Consider the following 20,209-nt stretch of genomic DNA (forward strand, 5'->3'; position numbering starts at 1 on the left):
AGGACAGAGCTGGCATGAAATGCTGGCAATGACAAGGCTGGAAAGGGAGATGGCTTGGCACAGCCCATCAACTTGCTATGACAGATAACGCATCAGACCTAAGGCAGCAAAGATGGCAAAGTATACCACCGCTCTACGTCCCTGTGCTGCCAATTAGATCATGACAACTCCTGACTATGAGACACAACCTGATTTCAAAGATGTGGAAATACATTCCCCCAAAAACATGTCTTTAGAATTGATAAAATAGAGTAGGGAGTGAGGAGATTGAAGCAGAGCAATAGGAGGCAGGAGGCACAAAGCATTCTCTCAATGGCACAAGCTTGACTGCCTCAGGACAAGAATTTGCTGAGCTGGAGCTGGAGCTGGAGCTGGAGCTGGAGCGGGTCTCTGAGTGCCTCAAGCAGAATGGCTGTCCACCTGACCCCACCTGGCCACCCTGCCCCAGCCTGGCCCTGCAGAGGAGGAGGAGAGGGAGAAGCACATCCTACTGTTTTCTGGCCCAGCACACAGCTGGCCCTGTTGATACACTGAGAGAAAGCACAGAGTGTTCAGCTTCCCTCTTCCACTGTCCACAATTCTGGAAATTGAAGTAGGCAAAGATGTTTTTAATGATGTGCTTCCTAAGGGAACCAGGAGAGCTTTTTATTCACTTTCATCCTTATGATAAAAAATAAGAATCTTAGAGTTCTGGCTTTGAAGCTCAGAGATATTTGATAATAAAGGGGGAGCTGTGAACTTTAATTTCCGATGATAAAACATCCCTCCCGAGCCACGCCATCCCTCCAACATGGGCACACACTCACACGCTCACACATACATACTCACATGTACACACACACTCATGTGGAGAGATGCTGAGATACTTGCAGAAATAAAAAAATAGATATTATTTCTGATCCTGAGGTATTGGTTGTCATAAGATTTTCAGACATAATGTAGAAATGGCTGGCTTTCAATTTACTTTATGCAAGTTTCTACTAGCTACACATTTGTCTACAGTGACATTAGAAGCAGCAAACCAAGGACTTACATGCATATTTTATTAGTAGATAATTATGTTCCTTATAATTGGTTTCTAAATCAGACTATTTCACACAATTATGGTGTTTTCTTTGCCTATTCCATCAATTGAAAAGATAGTAAGAAAGTTCTTTATTATCAAAAGGCTATATTCTTAACCTCTATTATGGTGTGGAGGAAATAAACTAAAAAATACAGCTATTTTGCATACATAGAATATCCCCTGTTGAAATGCATCATAGATTCAAAAGGACGAAGAAAAAGACTACAAAGATAGATGTTTCTAAATATATCAAGAGAGACAAAATACCAAAAGGGGAATTTGATGATGGGGTAGATTTTAAAAATCAATAATGAAGTCATGGTATTAAAATGCCAAAATCATTTTTCACCCAAATGAAAAAAGAAAACTGGGTCATAATGAAGGCCACAAAATAACTGCTAACAAAAGAGCTACATGAGCCCTGTGCTCAGATACATCTAAGTTTATTCCTTCATTGACAACAAACATTTCCTGAGTGCTGTGTGGGTGGAAAGGACACAGTATTGAGGAAGAGTCTCCATGCTGCTGGAGCTGAACACTAACCCCTGGGCTCGTGGGCTTGCTCGCTTTCTCCCTCTTTTCCTCCTCCTCTGTCTCCCTCCCTCTCTCCCTCTTTATCCCTCTCTCTCTCTCTCTCTCTCTCTCTCACACACACACACACACACACACACATTGAGTGAGGCTATATGCTGGTGGGGAGCAGCGAATGCTGTAGGGCAAGTTCTCAGCAAGACTGGGTAAGGCAGTAGTTAAAAACACAGACTCTGGGGTGCCTGAGTGGCTCAGTCAGTTCATGGTCCCAGCCCATGTCGGGCTCCCATCTCTCTTTGCCCATGCCCCCCACTCATGTGCTCACTCACTCTGCTCTCTCTCCCTCTCTCTCAAAAAAAAAAAAAAAAAAAAAACCTCACAGACTCTGCAAAGCCCACCTCTACTATTTAACCTTGGGCAATTAACTCTCTAACTCTCTGTGCTTAGTTTTCCTATCTGTAAAATGGGGATAATCAAAGCACGCCTACCTCATAAGGATAAATTAATATACATAAGGCACTTAAAACATTCATTAATGAATGAATTAATGAACAAAGAAGGCAAGAGGAAACTTCTGGAGGTGATGGATATGTTTATGGCATTGATTATAGTCATTGTTTCATGGGTGTATACTCATCTCCAAACTGAAGTTGTATATGTTAATTACATACAGCTTTTTGTACATCAATTTTATCTCAAAAGTGTCATTTAAAAAAAAAGTGCTGGGCATGGTGTGGGCATTATCATAAATGTTGGCTATTATTATCATTCCAAATTACAGCTTTTCTCCAGGGTAAAAATGCTATCATGGAGCTTCCTAAGGACCCCGTGGCTATTTTTATCCCTCTCCAGTCCTCTGGGCCCACCTGCAATGACTTGTAAAGCTCCTAGCATTCATCCATAGCTCATGTGCAATGTGTGTGATCCCCTCCCCTGTCACTCTTCTCCTTCAAATGCTGCCTCATTCCAAAGCACACTGAGGGGCTCTGCCACCGGAACCTCATAATTCCCAGGTCTTTATTTGGAGGAGGGGAACCATGTTCATGGATGAAGTTTTCTCAATTCATCATTTCCCCCAATATACTTTTCCTATATTGCTAGAATCTCTCTACCTCTAGTCCATACTATAGAGACTAGCATGAGATAGTGTCTGCTTTCACCCAAAATTTGGTATTTAGAGCTTATAAATTAAATAAGTGAAATGCCATCATTTTCCAGACAGGCTTGAGGACCACAGCTTTCAGGTGTGGTAATGGGTATTACTGGTGTGATTCCCACGCCAGCATTCAGTGAGGCAGGGGGAGGGAAGGGGGAGGAGTTAGGACTGACTCTGGAACTATGAAACAGGTTCCTTTGAGGGTTTGCTGGAGGAAATGAGTGAAATTTTAGCAAGCAAATGGGGCAAGGATTTGGAGTGAGGTGATCTCCCAAAGCAAGCTCCTTTACCAGAGCACATCCATGCCTTGCCCTGACCAACCCGGTACGGAGGCAGAGGTCCAAGCGTCTGTGATCAGAGATGGAGAAACCAAGCAGACAGGTGGGACAAGGGAGCGACAGAGATGCTGGGCAGGGACGGATGGGACTAGAGGGTCTCATACCAACTTCCAAATGCCTTTTCCATCCAGGATAGCAGAAAATGCCTCAAAGGCCAAGCATCCCTAACCCATATGGTGGCTGGGGGTGTGGGGCAGGGAGGCTGCTATTTAAGAATGGGAGTGGACAGCCTGCCTCTGTTTGGGACACTCTCGGGGTCCCCAGAGAGACTCTGCCTCAGGTTCTCAGTGGCCTGAATCTGCCATCCAGGAGGACCAGCAGAGAAAACAGCAGGAGCCCCAAGTGAAAGAATGAACAAGTGAAGAATGAAGGCAACTTCATGCTATTTTTCTCCCAGAATCCAATTTAGACCATATTTCAGCTTGTTCAAAGAGAAAGTTTGAAGTCAGAGAAAGACTAAAGGAGTCCAGAGGAAATAGAGACAAGCATGCATTGAAGGCTCATTTCAGAGGGTTCCCCTGGTCAGGACACCAAATGGACTTTGACGAGCATTGGCTCAGGGCAGTCACTTCGTTCTCCACTTTGGCAGAGGCATTCCCAGCCACCCTCTGCCACCAACTGTCCATTACCCCTTTAGATCCCACACAGCTTGCTGCCATCCATAAACCCACAGTCACCACACCGCAGGTGCCTTCACTTGGCTTGGCACAGCCTTCTTTACCAACCCCTTCCTGCCTCCCACCTCACCTTGACCCATCATATGCCCGCCTTTATTCATTTCTCAGCTTCTGTTCTAGACAAGAATGATAATCAGACTCTTGTTTTTTTAAAAAATCCACACCAGCCTTTGTACACCCAGATGGGTCCTATCCATCACAACCCTTTCGAGAGTATACCTTTGTTCCAATGATGCTAGCATTGGCCTAATGCAACACCAGCTCTCCTCTGTGGATTAACCTTCAATCATTTATCATCCACAGAAGAACACTTGTCTCACCATGCTGTATTAGAGGCACACTCACCCTGGTTTAATGCAAAAAGCATTGGGCTTGGAATCAAATGTTTTTTTGTCTTCGGTTCCCTCCCCCTTGACTTTGTAAGTTCAGACTTAAACTCACAAGACTTCTGTCTTCATTTCTGAATGGGAATAGTAATACCCATTCAGACTGTCCCAGTTTGTAGAGTTTTGTGAGGGTCAAATAAAGGACTATAGAAGAAAGTACATTTAACCTAGGATAGTAGGTTTTGAAAATTTTTCTCTCCTAATCTCCCAATTTACTCACTAGGTATCTTCCCAACTGTCCTCTCACCTCTACCCTCCAGAGGAAACATCTATTCAGTCATTCAAGAAGGATTTATTGAGGGGCACCTGGGTAGCTCAGTGGTTGTGTGTCTGCCTTTGGCTCAGGGCTTGATCTAGGGTCCTGGATTCGAGTTCTGCATCGGGCTCCCTGCAGGGAGTCTGCTTCTCTCTCTGCCTATGTCTCTGCCTCTCTCTGTGTCTCTCATAAACAAACAAACAAAAAAGATGTATTGCATCCCCACTATATGCTGCGAACACAAGACAAATGGCCTTCACTGTCTGTTCCACAAGCAGCTCACAGTAGAGAATGAAGCAGATACAACCATGAAGGGATGGATGAATATCAGAGTGAATGGATACAAGCCGTAAGCAAGGTGTCATCATGTGCCAGGAAGTGACTGGCTGTGCAAATGTGTAGATGGGGCAGCGAGTCAATGAAGATTTTTAAAAGAATATAGATGATAGCTGAGCTGGACTTATCTATTCTTTCAGTAAATATTTGTTGAGCCCCAGCTGTGTGTCAGGACTGGGCAAAGCAGTGAACACATAGGAGAAGATGAAATTCTTGGCCTTGTGGAGCATACTGTAAAGAGGTAAAGAAAAAGCTAAGATAATTTCTGACTGTGACAAGAGCTAAGGTGGAAATTAAAGAATGATGTGATAGGCAGTGACTGGACTGGGGGTGCAGGGCCACTTTAAACCGGATGACAAGAATCACCTCGGTCAAGGTTACATCTGAGCTGATATTTGAAGGCTGGGAAAGAGTCAGGTGCATGAGAGCAGAGGTCCTCAGGAGTGGCAGGAGGGTAGGGTGGGGGAGAGCTCCAAGAAAAGAGAATGGCAGGTAAAGAGGCTCTGAGGCAGAACAAGCTTGGTTGTTAGGTCAGGGGCAGAGAGGTAGAAAATGAGATGTGAGCAGAAAGGAAGGCCAGGTCACATAGAGCAGTGGGGCTATGGCAGGAGTTTGGGTTTTATTCCAAGTGCAGTGGGAAGCCACTGAGGCATTAGGGTGGGGATGGAAGTGATATAATCAGATTTACAATTTTTTTTGAACATTAGTTTCTGTGGAAATAATTATTAGAGCAGCAAAACCTGTTAAAAGGCTCTGGTTATGCTTGCTCTGGCAGCACATAAACTAAAACTGGAACAATAGAGAGATTATCATGCCTCTGTCCAAAAGTGATAGGCAAATTTGTAAATCATTTCATACTTCTAAAGAAAAGGTCCAGGTCAAAGCAGGGAGAAAACTGATCCAGGACATATCAGAAAGCAGGACACCAAATTTTGAAGGCTATGCAAAAATGACAGAAGTGGGCACTCTGAGTTAGAAAACATTTTTTAACTCTATCTCATTCTAGGGTTTCAGGAAAGCCAAGTCCACATAAAAACTGACAACCAGAAAATTCTCAAGGTCAAATCCTATACGAACTTATCATAAGGAAAAAAGAAATAAAGAGCAGAATAATATCCCTACAATTAGAGCATGGTAGAAAGACATGCCCACAAAGTAGATCAAAACAATCATTTATGATTTCAATATGATAGATGTTTTTTAAAAGTATATAACACATGAAAGAAACATAAACCAAAATTAGAAAAACTCAGAAATGAGGTTGCAGAACTCAGGAAAGTATCATTAAAAAAATCATTTCAGAATTAAGACCAAATCAGAAGAAACACAAGAATGAACAGACACAAGAAATAATGCCTTTAAGAGACATAAAAGACAAAAAGAGGAAAACTGAAAAAAATCAACAAAAAAATGAAGAGGTAAAAAGGGTTTGAGAGCAAGTAACAAATACTGAAGATTTAAAATGAAGATAATATAAATCTCTGAAGAAAAAGCAAAAGCAAGAGAACAGAATAGTAAGAACTATAATTCAGGAAAACTTTCCTAAAATCAAGAGTTGAAACCACTATTGAAAGATCACAATACTGTTCCTGAGAATATCAATGTAGAGTGATTAAAAGATAGCCTAATACAATTGCTGGAGGGAAAGAAGGAAAGAACGAAAGAGAAATGGAAAGAGGAAGGAAGGAGGGAAGGAGGGAAGGAAGGAGGGAAGGAGGGAGGAGAGGAGGGGAGGAGGGAAGGAAGGAAGGAAGGAAGGAAGGAAGGAAGGAAGGAAGGAAGGAAGGAAGGAAGGAAGGAAGGAAGGAAGGAAGGAAGGAAGGAAAGATGTTTTGGCATCTAGAAAAAAGAACACATAACTCATAAGAAAAGAAAATTAAATTATCATCAACTACTTAAAGAGAATACTTACTTCAAAAGAAAATGGAATGGCATATTTAAGATCCTTAAGGAGAGAAAGTGTAAGTTATTGGTTTTGTATCTAGCAAAACTGGCTTTCAAGTATAAAAGACACAGACACACTGGTATCAATATATGAGAAGTTGGGGAATGCTGTTTCCCTGAGCCCTCCCTGGGAAATCCACTAGAAAATGAGTTTCAAATCACCAAAATGACCAGAGGGACCGAAGATGGATGGTGAGCAATAAATATAGTAACTGTGGAGTTGAGACGCAGTGAAGGTTCAGAACGAGAGAGTGTCTACAGTCCATGATGGCTATATGCACTGACAGTACAGACATAGCATGACTAGTTTTTTTTTAATGGGGGAAGAATGGAGGAAGCATGTGCAAAAGTTTTTTTCAGCAGGCACATTGGTTTTAGTATTTTTATCCTGACACTGTGATGTGTGATTATGGGATTAAAAAATAATAATTAATCATGGTGTTTACTAATTTTCTTATTCCTTATGTCTTTGGGAACCAGCAAAGTAAAAATTTTATGGTCTCAGATTTGAATTAGAATTATCAATACGAAATCATAAGGTATTTTATTATATATATGTATAATTTTTTTTTTCCTTTAGCCTTTCCTTTAGCCTTTGTTAACATAAAAGGCCTCGACACAAAATGACCATCCGTTCTGTGGTCCTGAAATTACACTTTCTCTCTGCAAGAAGCTAGAGCTTCTTGAGGAAATGACTGATTCCAGGTCTGGTAGCCAGAAAGCCATCAAAGACTATTAGGGTCATGTCAAACAAGCTGTTTACACAGGTACGAGAAGTAGAGAGAAGGGAAATTAGCCAGATGGAGTCCTGGATCGGAGAATAGAATATGTGTAAGCTTCAATCCTAAACACCTTCCATCATGCGTGCGGTGGTGGTGAGAGGAATGGCAGCTTGAATACTCCGTGTGGCTGCTCCTCCTCCTCCTTGCCAGTTTCCCAGAGAAGGTGAGTCTGCACCCTGAGGAGCTGGCCCTGTGAGGAGCCACAATGCATGGCCCATAAACCACATGACACTGCTGCAGATCGAGTACCTAGGTCAGTGACTAGGACCTCACAGCCTGGACTACACAGAACAGCCAAGCGCATGATATAGTATGAAAACCCTAGGTTTCTTTCTTTCTTTTCCCTTCTCTTTACTCATTTATTTACTCAAATATGTTAATTATGGAGTACCCTCAAAGCCCCCAGCTTTGGTACCTATGCCAAAAGCAGCAGAGAAAGACTGGTGTTCCCTGCACACAGAAGTATATGAGGGAGAAGGAGACAAGACCCAAAAACTCAGATTCAAGCAAAGCATTACCACCTAACAGGTGTGGTACAAACTGCATGGGAGTCAGGTTATCTGAAAACCTTCTTGGCCAAGTTGAGCCTCAAAGGAGGAGACAGCCCTGGATTAGCAGGAGGCAAGCGAGAGAACCCTGGAATCTGGAGGTGTTGACGGATGGAAGGAAGGATTAGGGTAGTGAGAGCAGTCTGTGCCCTAACACAGGGTGAGAGACAGGGGAAGGAGCCCAGGCACAGTAGGGCCTCAATGTGCCAGGTGCTATGAAAACCTCCCCATCTCATATAACCTTCCCAGCAATCTTCTAGAATAACCTGTGTAATCTCTAATATGTGGATGAGAAAACTAAAGTGCATGGAGGTTAATTAGCTGGTCCTCATTCTTTATGGATTTTGTATGGGGAATTCACCTACTGGCTAATATTTATTTGTGCCCCCAAATCAGAACCTGTAGCACTTTGCATGGTCACTTGTGGACAGGTGCAGAGCAATGAAAAAGTTGAGTTGCCTGGCATGCTTCTTCCATCCGAGGTCCAACAAGATAATGCTCTGCCTTATTATTTCAACTTAATGGTTCAAAATCCTTTCTGCTATCTATTTAGTGCCACATTTGTTGCATTTTTGTACTTTTTGTTGGTGACTTCACTACTTTTTACATTTTTTTAGGTTTCCCATTGCTTTTTTTAAAAAAAGTTTTATTTAATTAAATTAATTAACATATATTATTGGTTTCAGAGGTAGAGGTGATTCATCAGTTGTATTAACACCCAGCATCCATTACATCACATGCCCTCCTTAATGCTAATCACCCAGTTATCTCCTCTCTCCACCCCCCTGCCCTCCAGCAACCCTCAGTTTGTTTCCTATGATTAAGAGTCTCTCACGGTTTGTCTCCCTCTCTGATTTTGTCTCATTTTATTTTTTCCTCTCTTCCCCTATGATCCTTTGTTTTGTTTCTTAAGTTCTACATATGAGTAAGACCATATGATAATTGTCTTTCTCTGATTGACTTATTTCACTTAGCATAATACCTTCTAGTTCTATCCATGTCATTGCAAATGGCAAGATTTTTATTTTATTTTATTTTGATCATTGAGTAGTATATATATTCTACATCTTTATTCATTCAACTGTTGATGGACATCTGGGCTCTTTCCATAGTTTGGCTATTGTGGACATTGCTGCTATAAACATTGGGTGCAGGTCCACCTCTGATCACTACATTTGTATCTTTGGGGTAAATACTTAGTAGTGCAATCGCTGAGTCATAGGGTAGCTCCATTTTCAACTTTTTTAAAAAAGATTTTATTCATTCATGAGAGACAGAGGATTGAGAAAGAGAGAGAGGAGAAGCAGACTCCCTGCTGAGCAGGGAGTATGATGCGAGGCTCAATCCCAGGACCCTGGGATCACGACCTGAGCCAAAGGCAGACATTTAATTGACTGAGCCATCCAGGCACCCCTATTTTCAACTTTTTGAGGAACCTCCATACTGTTTTCCAGAGTGGCTGCACCAGCTTGCATTCCCAACAGTGTAAGAGGGTTCCCCTTTCTCTGCATCCATGATCTCACTGTTTAAAAAAGCCTCCAAATGTAGTGCTATGGTATTATCTAGTGCTCCTACACACCAGAAGCCTAGAACGTGCTTTACAGAGAAACATGTGTGTTAGATAAGATCTGATTTATAGTACTATTTGCTAGGATTTCGATGTTAATGAATCAACGATATGTATTAAATAAAGTGCTTTTAAACAGAAACACACATAAAACAAGGGTATGTATTGATCGGCTGATGAAAATGATCACCTAACCTTGCATTTTCAGTATTCCCTGATGGAAAAAAAAAAAAAAAAAAAAAAGGAAAAGAAATGAAATACCCAGAATAGTTTGGGCTAGTCTATGAGTGAAGGATGGGATTTTATAACATAGAACTGCCATGAAAAATGCTCAAGATCACAGAGCTGAAATTAGAAACCTGAAATTAGAAACTTTCCATCTGCTTTGGAAGATGAAGCTCCAAGGGGTGCCTGGGTGGCTCAGTCGGTTAAGTGTCTGCCTTGGGCTCAGGTCCTGATCCCAGAGTCCTGGGATGGAGCCCCATGTGGGCTCCCTGGGATGGAGCCCGCTTCTCCCTCTCCCTCTGCGCTCCCCCTGTTTGTGCTCTAGCTCTCTTTCTCAAATAAATACATACATACATACATAAAATCTTTTTAAAATATTTAAGAAGATGGAGCTCCTAGCAAATATGTTACCATCCATGTAGACATATGTTAGAGAACCATTTTCTACTGATGGCAATTTTCAAACTACTGGCCAAAACAAATATTACTCCTATTAAAATCAAAAGAGTAAAAAAATTGCTACATATGCAGGCGCTTGTTCTTCTTTTCCTCCACCTTTTCACATCATTAGCGAAACTTGCTGAGAAACCGCAGGTCTCAGAAGTGTCTTGGGTTTAGAGATGGTTTACGCTGCTTCACGGAGCGATATTGGCAGGCAGCACCAGATAGTCCATGTGCAAACTAATGGACACTGCAGCTGGGTACAGGTGTCAATGGACATGGTTGTGTGCACGATGTTGGGCCATCTGGCATAGTCCTAATCCTCTGGATGGAGTAGTGTGGATTTCACACAGGTCCAGGAGACCAAAGTAGGTAAGCCCCACAAGTTTGTGGAACTTCATCAGGGAGGGTGAGGGTGGGGGGTGATGTTGATGGTGGTGTTTCCTCAGTCCACAAGAAATGGTTCTGCTACCACTTGGGGCAGAACACAAGAGTGGAATCCCACAGAAAGGCAATCTTTAAAGCATCCTTCACTCATGGACTAGCCCAAACTATTCTGGGTATTCCATTTCTTTTCTTTTCTTTTCTTTTTTTTTTTTTTCCAGCAGACAATACAGCTTTGCAATGCAGTTCTCAGTGATACAAAAGCCTATGTGTTGTTGAGTCTATACATATGGAAAAATCTCCAGTATGACGAGAGTATTAATTCATGTACACTCTAAGAAGCAATTTCATGCTTTTATAAGTTTAATGTTTTTACAATTAGGTCCAAGTTTTGCTGTAATTCTTTTCTCAGAAGGGGCATCATAATGTGATATCTAGGAGGCCATTTTCTCCCTTTAGCCATTAGAAGCTCATTTAACTACATTAAGGTCCTGCTGGGAATGTATCTAGGAGTGTAAAAGAAAATCAGACCAGCAGCAGAAAATGTTGTCGTCCACTCTGGATGCAGAAGATACCATTAAGTACATTGCCACCTCCCTCAGTGTGCACACACAGTCACACAAACACACACTGCAAACAACTTTTACCTTTATTTAATAAATAGATTAACTAATTCAATATTTTCAATAAATAGAAAGGTGAGTTATAATGAAGGTGGATATGTGTTCCTGAAAATCTTATCAGTACTAATCCCATTACAATTAATGTTTTTTTAAGATCTACATTAGAAAAAATGTTTAATTTAGTATCTCCCCCTTAATTTAATGAGTTACACCTTTTTTTTAATGAGTTATATCTAATACATTGGAATGAAGAACTCCTAATGTGGTGTTTTGTCACATATGAACTGTCAAAATTCAAGAGAAAAATATCTTCTGAAAAATCTTGTCTCGTAAGATAAAAACTATAAGCTAATATATCAAAACAATTTTAAAATAACAATTTTTTGGATTACGGCAACGTATGGATTGGTCTTGTCAACAACACAATGATAACAAAGATTAAATAATATGGAAAGTAATTTTACTAAGTTCCTTATTTTTGTGACCAAATTTCCTACTTTATAATTTTTTTTAATGTTTATTTATTTATGATAGTCACACACAGAGAGAGAGAGAGAGAGAGAGAGGCAGAGACACAGGCAGAGGGAGAAACAGGCTCCATGGACCTGGAGCCCGATGTGGGATTCGATCCCGAGTCTCCAGGATCGCGCCCTGGGCCAAAGGCAGGCGCCAAACTCGCTGCACCACCCAGGGATCCCTTTATAATTTTTTAATCAATTTGATATAGTTTGTCTACCTCTGGAAGGAATTACTGAGGACATGTCTGTTTTTTACCAGAATATAACTGGATATTGCCTATGCCAAAAATTCCTATTCAGTTAGATGTGATAAGCCTATCATGGAAACAAGTACACTTTACATGTGGAAATAACATCTACAAAGTTCTCCTAGGAAAAACTGTTTGTTGTATGAGTTACAACATTCCAGCCTCACTGATAGTAAAGAATTAATCTTAAAGAAAATAATGCTGATAGCAATGGTAAAAATCCTCTCACTCATAAAAGTAATTTATAACTCTAGAGGCTTTACAAAGCCTGCAGACAGAACTTAATTCCAAAACTTTAATATCATGTGGCTCTAACTCTGTTACATACCAAAGGAAGGTTTCTATGTACTATTCAACATCTCTTGTTGTATCTATATAAATCAACTAGTCAAATAAAACAAGATACAAATTAAGTAAGAGTCATGATAGTTTTATTCCTCTTACCAAGTACTTGGTGAGGGCATGGGCATTCATTGATACATTCTGGTCAATGTCATACTAGCAAAAATCTAGGAGGTAGCGAGGAGACAGTATGGAAAAGATACCTTCAGTAACAAAAAGAGACTCACAGAAAATCCCTCTTCTTCTGCTGACATTATCGTAGCTAGATGTGATGACTAGAATTGCTGCAACCATTTTGCAACCATAAGGACAAGCCAGGATGTTAAGCGATATAAACCTGAGTCCATTCTTTACACTGATTTGTGTGCTTGAGCCAGACTTCTTGTTCTATGTGATACATTTTCTTTTTTGTTTAAGTCAGTTGAATTGGGTATTTTCTTTTTCTTGCAGTCCAAACCAGACTTATGATTAAAAGACTCCAGTTAACTCTCCTATTACCATCAAGATGTTGGTGTCAAACCAGATAAATAGTACCAACAATATAAAGTGTCCAGAACATTATACTTGCTTGTGGAGATTTTACAATAGGGGGTATGTATATAAACAGAAGAAGCATTGCAGGACACATATATGGCATTTGTATATAGTGGGGGCCAAGAGGTAGCTGCTGGATCTAGACAGAAAAGATTCCAACATCCCCAGGTAGCAGAAGTGAGGTGAACAAATAAATAATTCCAAGAGTTATGGTTGGAGGAAAAGTTCTTCTGCTGAGAAAAGTCATGATACACAGAGGCATTTTCAGAAATATATATAGTGCTTTAACCTGTGCCAAGATCATGAGCAACATGAAAATGCAACTCTGTAATCTACCATCATAAAGTCCATCATAAAGTAGTCCTTTGAGGTTCCTACAAAGTATAAAAATAGTTGTACTCCTCAAGATGGCTGACTGCCCCTTGGATGCTCAATGGCAAGAATGCAAATTCTAGAAGTGTATAGCAATGCTTGGAGACATTCACACACATTTTTCATGCATTAGATTCAAGTGCAGTGAGTGATGAAGGACAACAGTGGGCATCTGGTTGAGAGCTGCCCTAGAGCTTACGTCTCTTCACACAATCTTGTTTTATAGGATGTGGTACTTCATGTACTATCAGGAAGAGCAATTCTTCTGTGTTTGAATATGATAAACCTTTTCTCATTTTTGTTTCAGAGAAATAATGTTTTATGGAAAGATACATTACTATTAGGTCTAATCAGCAACTTCTCACATAAGGAAACTGAGGCTGAGAATGGTTTCATAACTTTTTCAGGATCTCAAGTCGACACCAGAACTAAGATCTTTTCACTCACCCAAAATATGCTCTTGTTCCCAATAAACATAATTGTACTTATTCTGCCAACAATTTATCTTGTCAATATTATTTTGAATTTGAACTTTATATTCTAAGATGGTTACAATTCTGCTTCACACCCACTGGGAACTGACTTGGTTTCTTCCTGATTCTTTTTGTTTGTTTGTTTGCTTGCTTTACTCAGTAGTGGAGCAAAGACTAAAAACCCTGACAAATAACCACACAAAAAAGCTATCCCCAACAAAAGGTAGAACTATAATGAAAGGTATATTTTCCTTGCTATCCTCTCATAGTGCCAGCATCATTGAAACAGATTTTAGAAGGTTCAAAAAGTTTCAATATTAGAAATATTCACAGCAATTATGCTTATTAACATCAGAGTTGTTCTTACCACACATGTATTATTTATGGTCAGAGCATTAGTTCTCTAGATCCACAGAGATTAGACAGCAATCAATGTTCATATAATGTAGACATAAACCTAATCATATTCTAAGTAGCCCCAAAGAGCTCATGTAATTAACGAAGCTGTTGCTTTCTGCTAAAATCTAAGGATGTCTACAGACTTCCAATGGAAAAAATCTGACCTTACAAAATGCAAGGTTTATACACCCTGCTATAATTGTTTGAACAGTGACACTGCCATTTCAAGATTTTAATAAATTGATCTGGCACTCTCATTTCAAGTTGATCTAAGAAAAATTAACCGAAAAGCTATGTTGCCTATTGGAGATAGTAAATCCTTACAGTATAAGACAACCCAGTTGCAACAATCTCAGAAATGTTTTAAAAGCTTCGTATTTAGACTATCACTTGACAGAAGCAACTGCTCTTAGGGCTTGACAACCATTAGTTATGAAGAGATTTGCACTGTTGAATGAGATGAGATTGGCATAATTTGAATGGAATGATATACTTAAAATTTTGCCACAAAATCACTTGATATATGCTTGTATCTCTTGGGTTGTGGCATTATATTATATTCCTCTTATGTGTAAATATATTTAGGAGGAAATAAAATGCCACTTCTCAATTTCCAAATAAGCTTACTTGGTTTTTAATTAAATTTCTCAGAGCAGTTTGTCAGCCTTGGCATTTACATATAAAACATTGATAATTATGTAAAGATTCTTAAGAGATTTGTTTAGAAGGTTTGGAGTTCAGAAGCACAATGCCAGAGAAAGGGCACAATTAAAACACTAACATCGCCTTATTCTTATCACAGCTCTGGAAACAAAAGAACATGAGGCACAGAAGTGAATCATGCTCCATAGACCAAAGAGGAGGTGAGGGAGCCCCAGGGGATGGAAGTCACGTTCAAACCAAGGCCATGCACATTAGCACTTTTCCTGGGAAACTGTGACCTTTATTTCTGGGAAAATATTTAGGAGCCCCAGTAAGAGCAAATAATAACAACTAGGAATATTCCTATCAGGATCGGAGGAGACAGGAAAGAAGGAAAGCAAAGACAGGAGAAGGAGGGAGACAGAGAGATAGAACATAATTGTATGTTTCAATAAAGAAACAAACAGAAATAGTATTTTAGAAATCCCATTCTCTTAAATAGAAATATCCTTTGGGTTGTGGATACAGATGAGGTCACCAAGGTCACCAAGAATTCTGACTTGTTCTTGTGGACACGTAGATCTACTCTCACACAGTGTTCCCTACGCATCGAGCCTCTACTGGAAAGTTCTGCTGGCACCTGACATGTCCAAGAATCATGACCTCATAGAAGAGGCATGAGGGCCACCTCCCAGGATGTGCGCCCTCCTGTCTTCCATCTCTTCCCCTCCTTAGAAACTTCACAGTGCACTCAGAGGCCTGAAAACAAGGGGAAATGGCTCCCTTTACTTCTTAGGGGATATCCAGTTACAGGTGTTCCAAACCACAGCAGTTTTTTCTCTCAGTGACTTGTAGGGTTTTAGGTAACAGAGCTGTTGCTGTGTCCTCTCAGGAGGAAACACAGACTTTAGCATACAGACTTGTGTCTTCTCAGGAGGAAACACAGACTTTAGCATACAGACTTGGGTCAAGAGCCAGTCAAGTGAGAGAAACTAAAGCCTTACTCAGAATGCCTCCCTCTTCTGAAAACCAGGGCTCTGGTGGATGTGCTGGCTGCCTCTTTCTTGAGTTGATGGGCTGTGTTAGTCCTAGAGCACTGGACTCTTGTATGCCGCCCCCACAAGACACCACACAAAGCCAACAAATACACACAGATACATCTGAATTCAGAATTAGGACAAGCATTTGCCATGACTTTCTTCTCTTTGTCTTATTTTAATGCACTTAAAACATAAACAAGAATTATGTAATGTATTATGCAACTAATAATAAATAAAATGCCCATTATTAAACCAGCCAGCTTAAGAAATAGAACAGAAACACAATCATATCTGTGTTCCTTTCCTATTCCAACTTTGTGTCTCAGAAGGTGTAACCCGTTTCTCATATGTCAGATTTATCATTCTCCTGTTTTTACACATACATACATACTTTTATCTTGTATCACTAACACTATAGGGCTCAGTTTTGCTTGTTGAATTTCACAAAAATGTCTCATCAGCTGTATAGTCTTCTGAAACCAGCTTTCTCACTCAACATTCTGGTACTGAGATTAATCCATGCTCACTCATTTTCACTGTTTTGTGAGCATGGCTGTATTGAACATTCTGTTACATTTCATGATGACCACATGCAAGAATTTCTTCAGGGTATATATTAGTGGAATTGCTTTGTCATAGGATATGCAAAACATTTCATTTACATTCTTTTTTTAATTTTTTTTTCAATTTTCATTTATTTATGATAGAGAGAGAGAGAGAGAGAGGCAGAGACACAGGCAGAGGGACAAGCAGGCTCCATGCACCGGGATGCCCGATGTGGGACTCGATCCCGGGTCTCCAGGATCGCGCCCTGGGCCAAAGGCAGGCGCCAAACCGCTGCGCCACCCAGGGATCCCCATTTCATTTACATTCTTAATGGCAATATGTTAATGTCCCACATCCTTTCCAAAACTTGGTATTAGCAACATTAAGGTTTTCAATCTAGTGGGTGTGAAATGATTTCTAGCTGAGGTCCTGATTTGCATAGCCTTTATTACTGAGGAGTGAAACATGTTTACTCACCATTTGTTTCCTCTTATGTGAAATGCCTGTTCAAGTTTTTGCACATGCTTCTATTGGGTTGTCTTTTTCTTACTGATAAACAGAAGTTTTTTCTATATTCCAGATGTTAATCTTTTGCCAGTTATATGTATGTAGTTACCATATCCTAGATCATGGCTTGACTCCACTCTTTCTTCATGGTGTCCTTTAATGAATCGAAGTTCTTAACATTAATGTGATCAAACAATCTTTTCCTTTATGAGTAGAGCATACCATGTTTTGATTAAGAAACCCTAAAAAAAAATTTAAAAAAAAAATAAATAAATAAAAAAGAAACCCTTATCTCTTCCAAGGTCATAAAGATAATGTCCTATATTGTTTTCTACTAGTTTTAAAGCCCTTAGCATGAGGGACTTAGATTACCATAGCTTCATAAGTCTTGCTACCAAAAGCAAAGTTTTCCATCTTCTTCTTCAAGAGTGTTCTTCTGCTTAAGTCTTAGAATTGATTTGTTAAGTTCCCTTAAAAAACAAATGAGATTAGGATCATAGTTGTTTTGAATTTTGTGACAACTCACATTTTTATTGTGTTGATTCTTTCTACCCATTAATATGGCACATTTCTTACATAGCTTATAAATGTCTCTGAATTTGTCTACTTTGGACATCTCGTATAAATGGACTCATATGTGGTTCCTTTGTGACTGTCTTTTCTATTTAGCATAATCGTTTTCAAGGTTCATCCATGTTGTAGCATGTGTCAGTTCTTTTTTACTTGCCAATTAATATTCCATTGCATGGATACAACATATTTTATTTATCCATTCATCGGTTGATGGACATTTGGCTTGTTTCTACTTTTGGGATATTACAAATGCTGCTTTGATCATTCATGTGCAAGTTTCTGTGTGGACATATGTTTTTATTTCCCTTGAGTATATACCTAAAAGTTGGAATTGCTGGATCATATGGTAACTCTATGTTTAACCACTTGAGAAACTGCCAGGCTATTTTCAAAGTGGCTGTACCATTTTACATCCCCACCAGCAATGTCTGAGGGTTCCAATTTTTCCACATCCTCATCAATACTTATTACCGTCTGTCTTTATGATTGCAGCCATCCTACTGAGTGTGAACTGGCATCTCCTTGTGGTTTTGATTAGGGAACCAGGCAGACCTGGATTTAGATCCAGCCTTGCCATTTTTTCATGGCCCTTTCAAATGCATGTGCCCTGGAGTTCTGTCTAAGGCTCTGTGGCAGGATATAACATTCCATGGTACCTGTGCTAAGCAATAGCAAAAAGCACCCTCTCAAGATGCACAGAGACCATGAAACCTGCGTTCCTGTGCCCACTCCTGCCAGTCAGAAAGGGGACACTGCCTTCCACACTGCTCTGAAAGCCAAGCAGAGAGAGAGGAGAGGGGAATCAGGGGTCACGATTTAACTTGGCAGTGTCCTGAAGTTTGAGGCGCCCAGGGACCGGTTCTAGAGGTGAGGACTCTCTGCTTGGTCACCACCCAAAGGGCCCTTGAGGGCAAGGAGTGAAGGCTGGAATCTAGGATGTCAGCTTACCTTCTTCTGTGGCTGGGCCCCCCACCTTCCAGGGTGCCGATGCCAGGGTTTGTTAGAACCAGGCTGTAAATCTGTCATATTTGTTACACAGAACCCCTGAGACTGTAAAATCCAGACAATAACAATAGCAATCCTGTAGGGTTTCTAGGAGGGTCTAAGACACTATAATAAAGTACTAGGCAACCAGAATGCTTTCAGTGTTTCTATTCAGCTTCTTTCCCTTCAAATTGGGATCACACTGTATAAACAGTTTGTATTCTACAATTTTTCCCATTTGTTTCTAGATTAAACCATATTAAAATAATATCCAACCATTTTTGGAGCACAGAAACAGCAATTTTAAGTATTTTGATATAATGTATCAGGGACTTTTTTTTTTCTTAGAGTGTATATGTCGGGGGGGTGGGTGGGCAGAGGGAGAGGAAGAGAGAGAATCTCAAGCAGGCTCCATGCACAGTGCAGAGCACAACTTGGGGCTTGATCTCACAACTCATGACTCTGAAATCAACCGGAGCTGAAACTAAGAGTCAGATGCTTAACCGACTGAGCCACCAAGGCAGGTCTGTATCAGGGACTTTTTTCATATTATCAGATATTCTTTGAAAATGTGATTTTTAATGACTGCATATTATTCTATCATAGGAATAAATTCTGACTTACTCAGTTCTTCTCCTTGTTCTATTTAGGCTGTTTAAAATTCTACATTATTTTCTCTTGGTTTCTAACTGGAATATAAGCCATTTAAAATCTATTAATTAAATTTAAAACAAACTACTGCAATAATAGTTTATGTATCATAAACTTTTCCACAAACACTAAAGAACCCTTTCTTTGTAACCCATGTAACCTCTGACTTGCCTGCCATCTCTGATTCCCCCTTCCCTCTCTGGCCAGCCTGCCACTACACAGACCATTGGATTGGCCCTTCTCTCTGCTTCTTTCCTGCTTTGTTTTTACTAAGAACCACAGTGGAGGAAAAAATCAAGTACTCTGGGTATAGGCATAGAATAATCTTCCCAAAGTGCTTATTACTGACACATTAATCTATTATTAGTGAGGTACATTCAAAATGCAATTTTATGTTTTTGTTTTGTCTCCTACTCTACCTTATGACTTTGACAACGGGTACTGCCCTTGCCTCTGGATGAAAATGAGGGCAAGCCTATGGCCTTTGTGATCACTGCTAAATAGATGAAATGCTGTGGTGACTTTAAGTCATACATCTCATACTCCAACCTGGAATGCTTGGCCCAATATATCAATTAACACTTCAGTCACCTCCCATGCCTTCCCCACTAAGCTAGGGCTGGTCATAGGTGGGGGCCTGGGTTTAAGGAGGGCACGTATTCAGTTTCTTATTTCCTTCCCACTGCTTCCACTGCCTGAAGACTGATGGCTCTAATGGTGAATCCTGAAGCTGTGGATAAGGAGCACACAGAGACTGGGGAAAGAAGGCTCTTACTTGTGACACATGGTAGGCAAGGTCTCTAGGCTGGGCAGATGCTTCTAACAGACTCATTCCTGGGAACTTGAGTGGGTTTGTCAGACCCCTGCTGAACTTCCCTACTTCAGGGTGCCTCCCCTCCTCAACACTGGCCTTTGGAGACCTCCACAAATCTTACTGCTGAGCGATCCTGACTCCAGCAGGCCACTTTCTCGGACAAGAGCTCTTTTAAGTGACCCTCAAGTTATTCCCTAAACCAGGTTCCATATCTGGTGTCCAGGATTGCGTGCTGTGGAGCAGGCAGGCCCACAGCAAGGAGGGCATCACTTCTCAGGCTTGCTAGGTGCAGCCTCCCTCCCACTG

The 20,209-nt window shown here is 40.5% G+C and overlaps 1 long non-coding RNA gene across 1 annotated transcript in view; it reads right to left on the bottom strand.

Moving 5' to 3' along the window:
* LOC102153523 overlaps positions 1 to 18,696 on the bottom strand; it is a 36,564-nt gene extending 17,868 nt beyond the window's left edge. Inside the window, exons 1-2 of the long non-coding RNA XR_005378361.1 lie at positions 17,254 to 18,696; positions 16,852 to 17,123 (exon numbers count right to left, since the gene is read on the bottom strand). This is a non-coding gene — a long non-coding RNA (uncharacterized LOC102153523). The remainder of the gene's footprint in view (positions 1 to 16,851; positions 17,124 to 17,253) is intronic.
* Between the last annotated feature and the right edge of the window lie 1,513 nt (positions 18,697 to 20,209).

Source organism: Canis lupus, chromosome 25 (assembly GCF_011100685.1).
Source record: "Canis lupus familiaris isolate Mischka breed German Shepherd chromosome 25, alternate assembly UU_Cfam_GSD_1.0, whole genome shotgun sequence".
Taxonomy (NCBI): domain Eukaryota; kingdom Metazoa; phylum Chordata; class Mammalia; order Carnivora; family Canidae; genus Canis; species Canis lupus.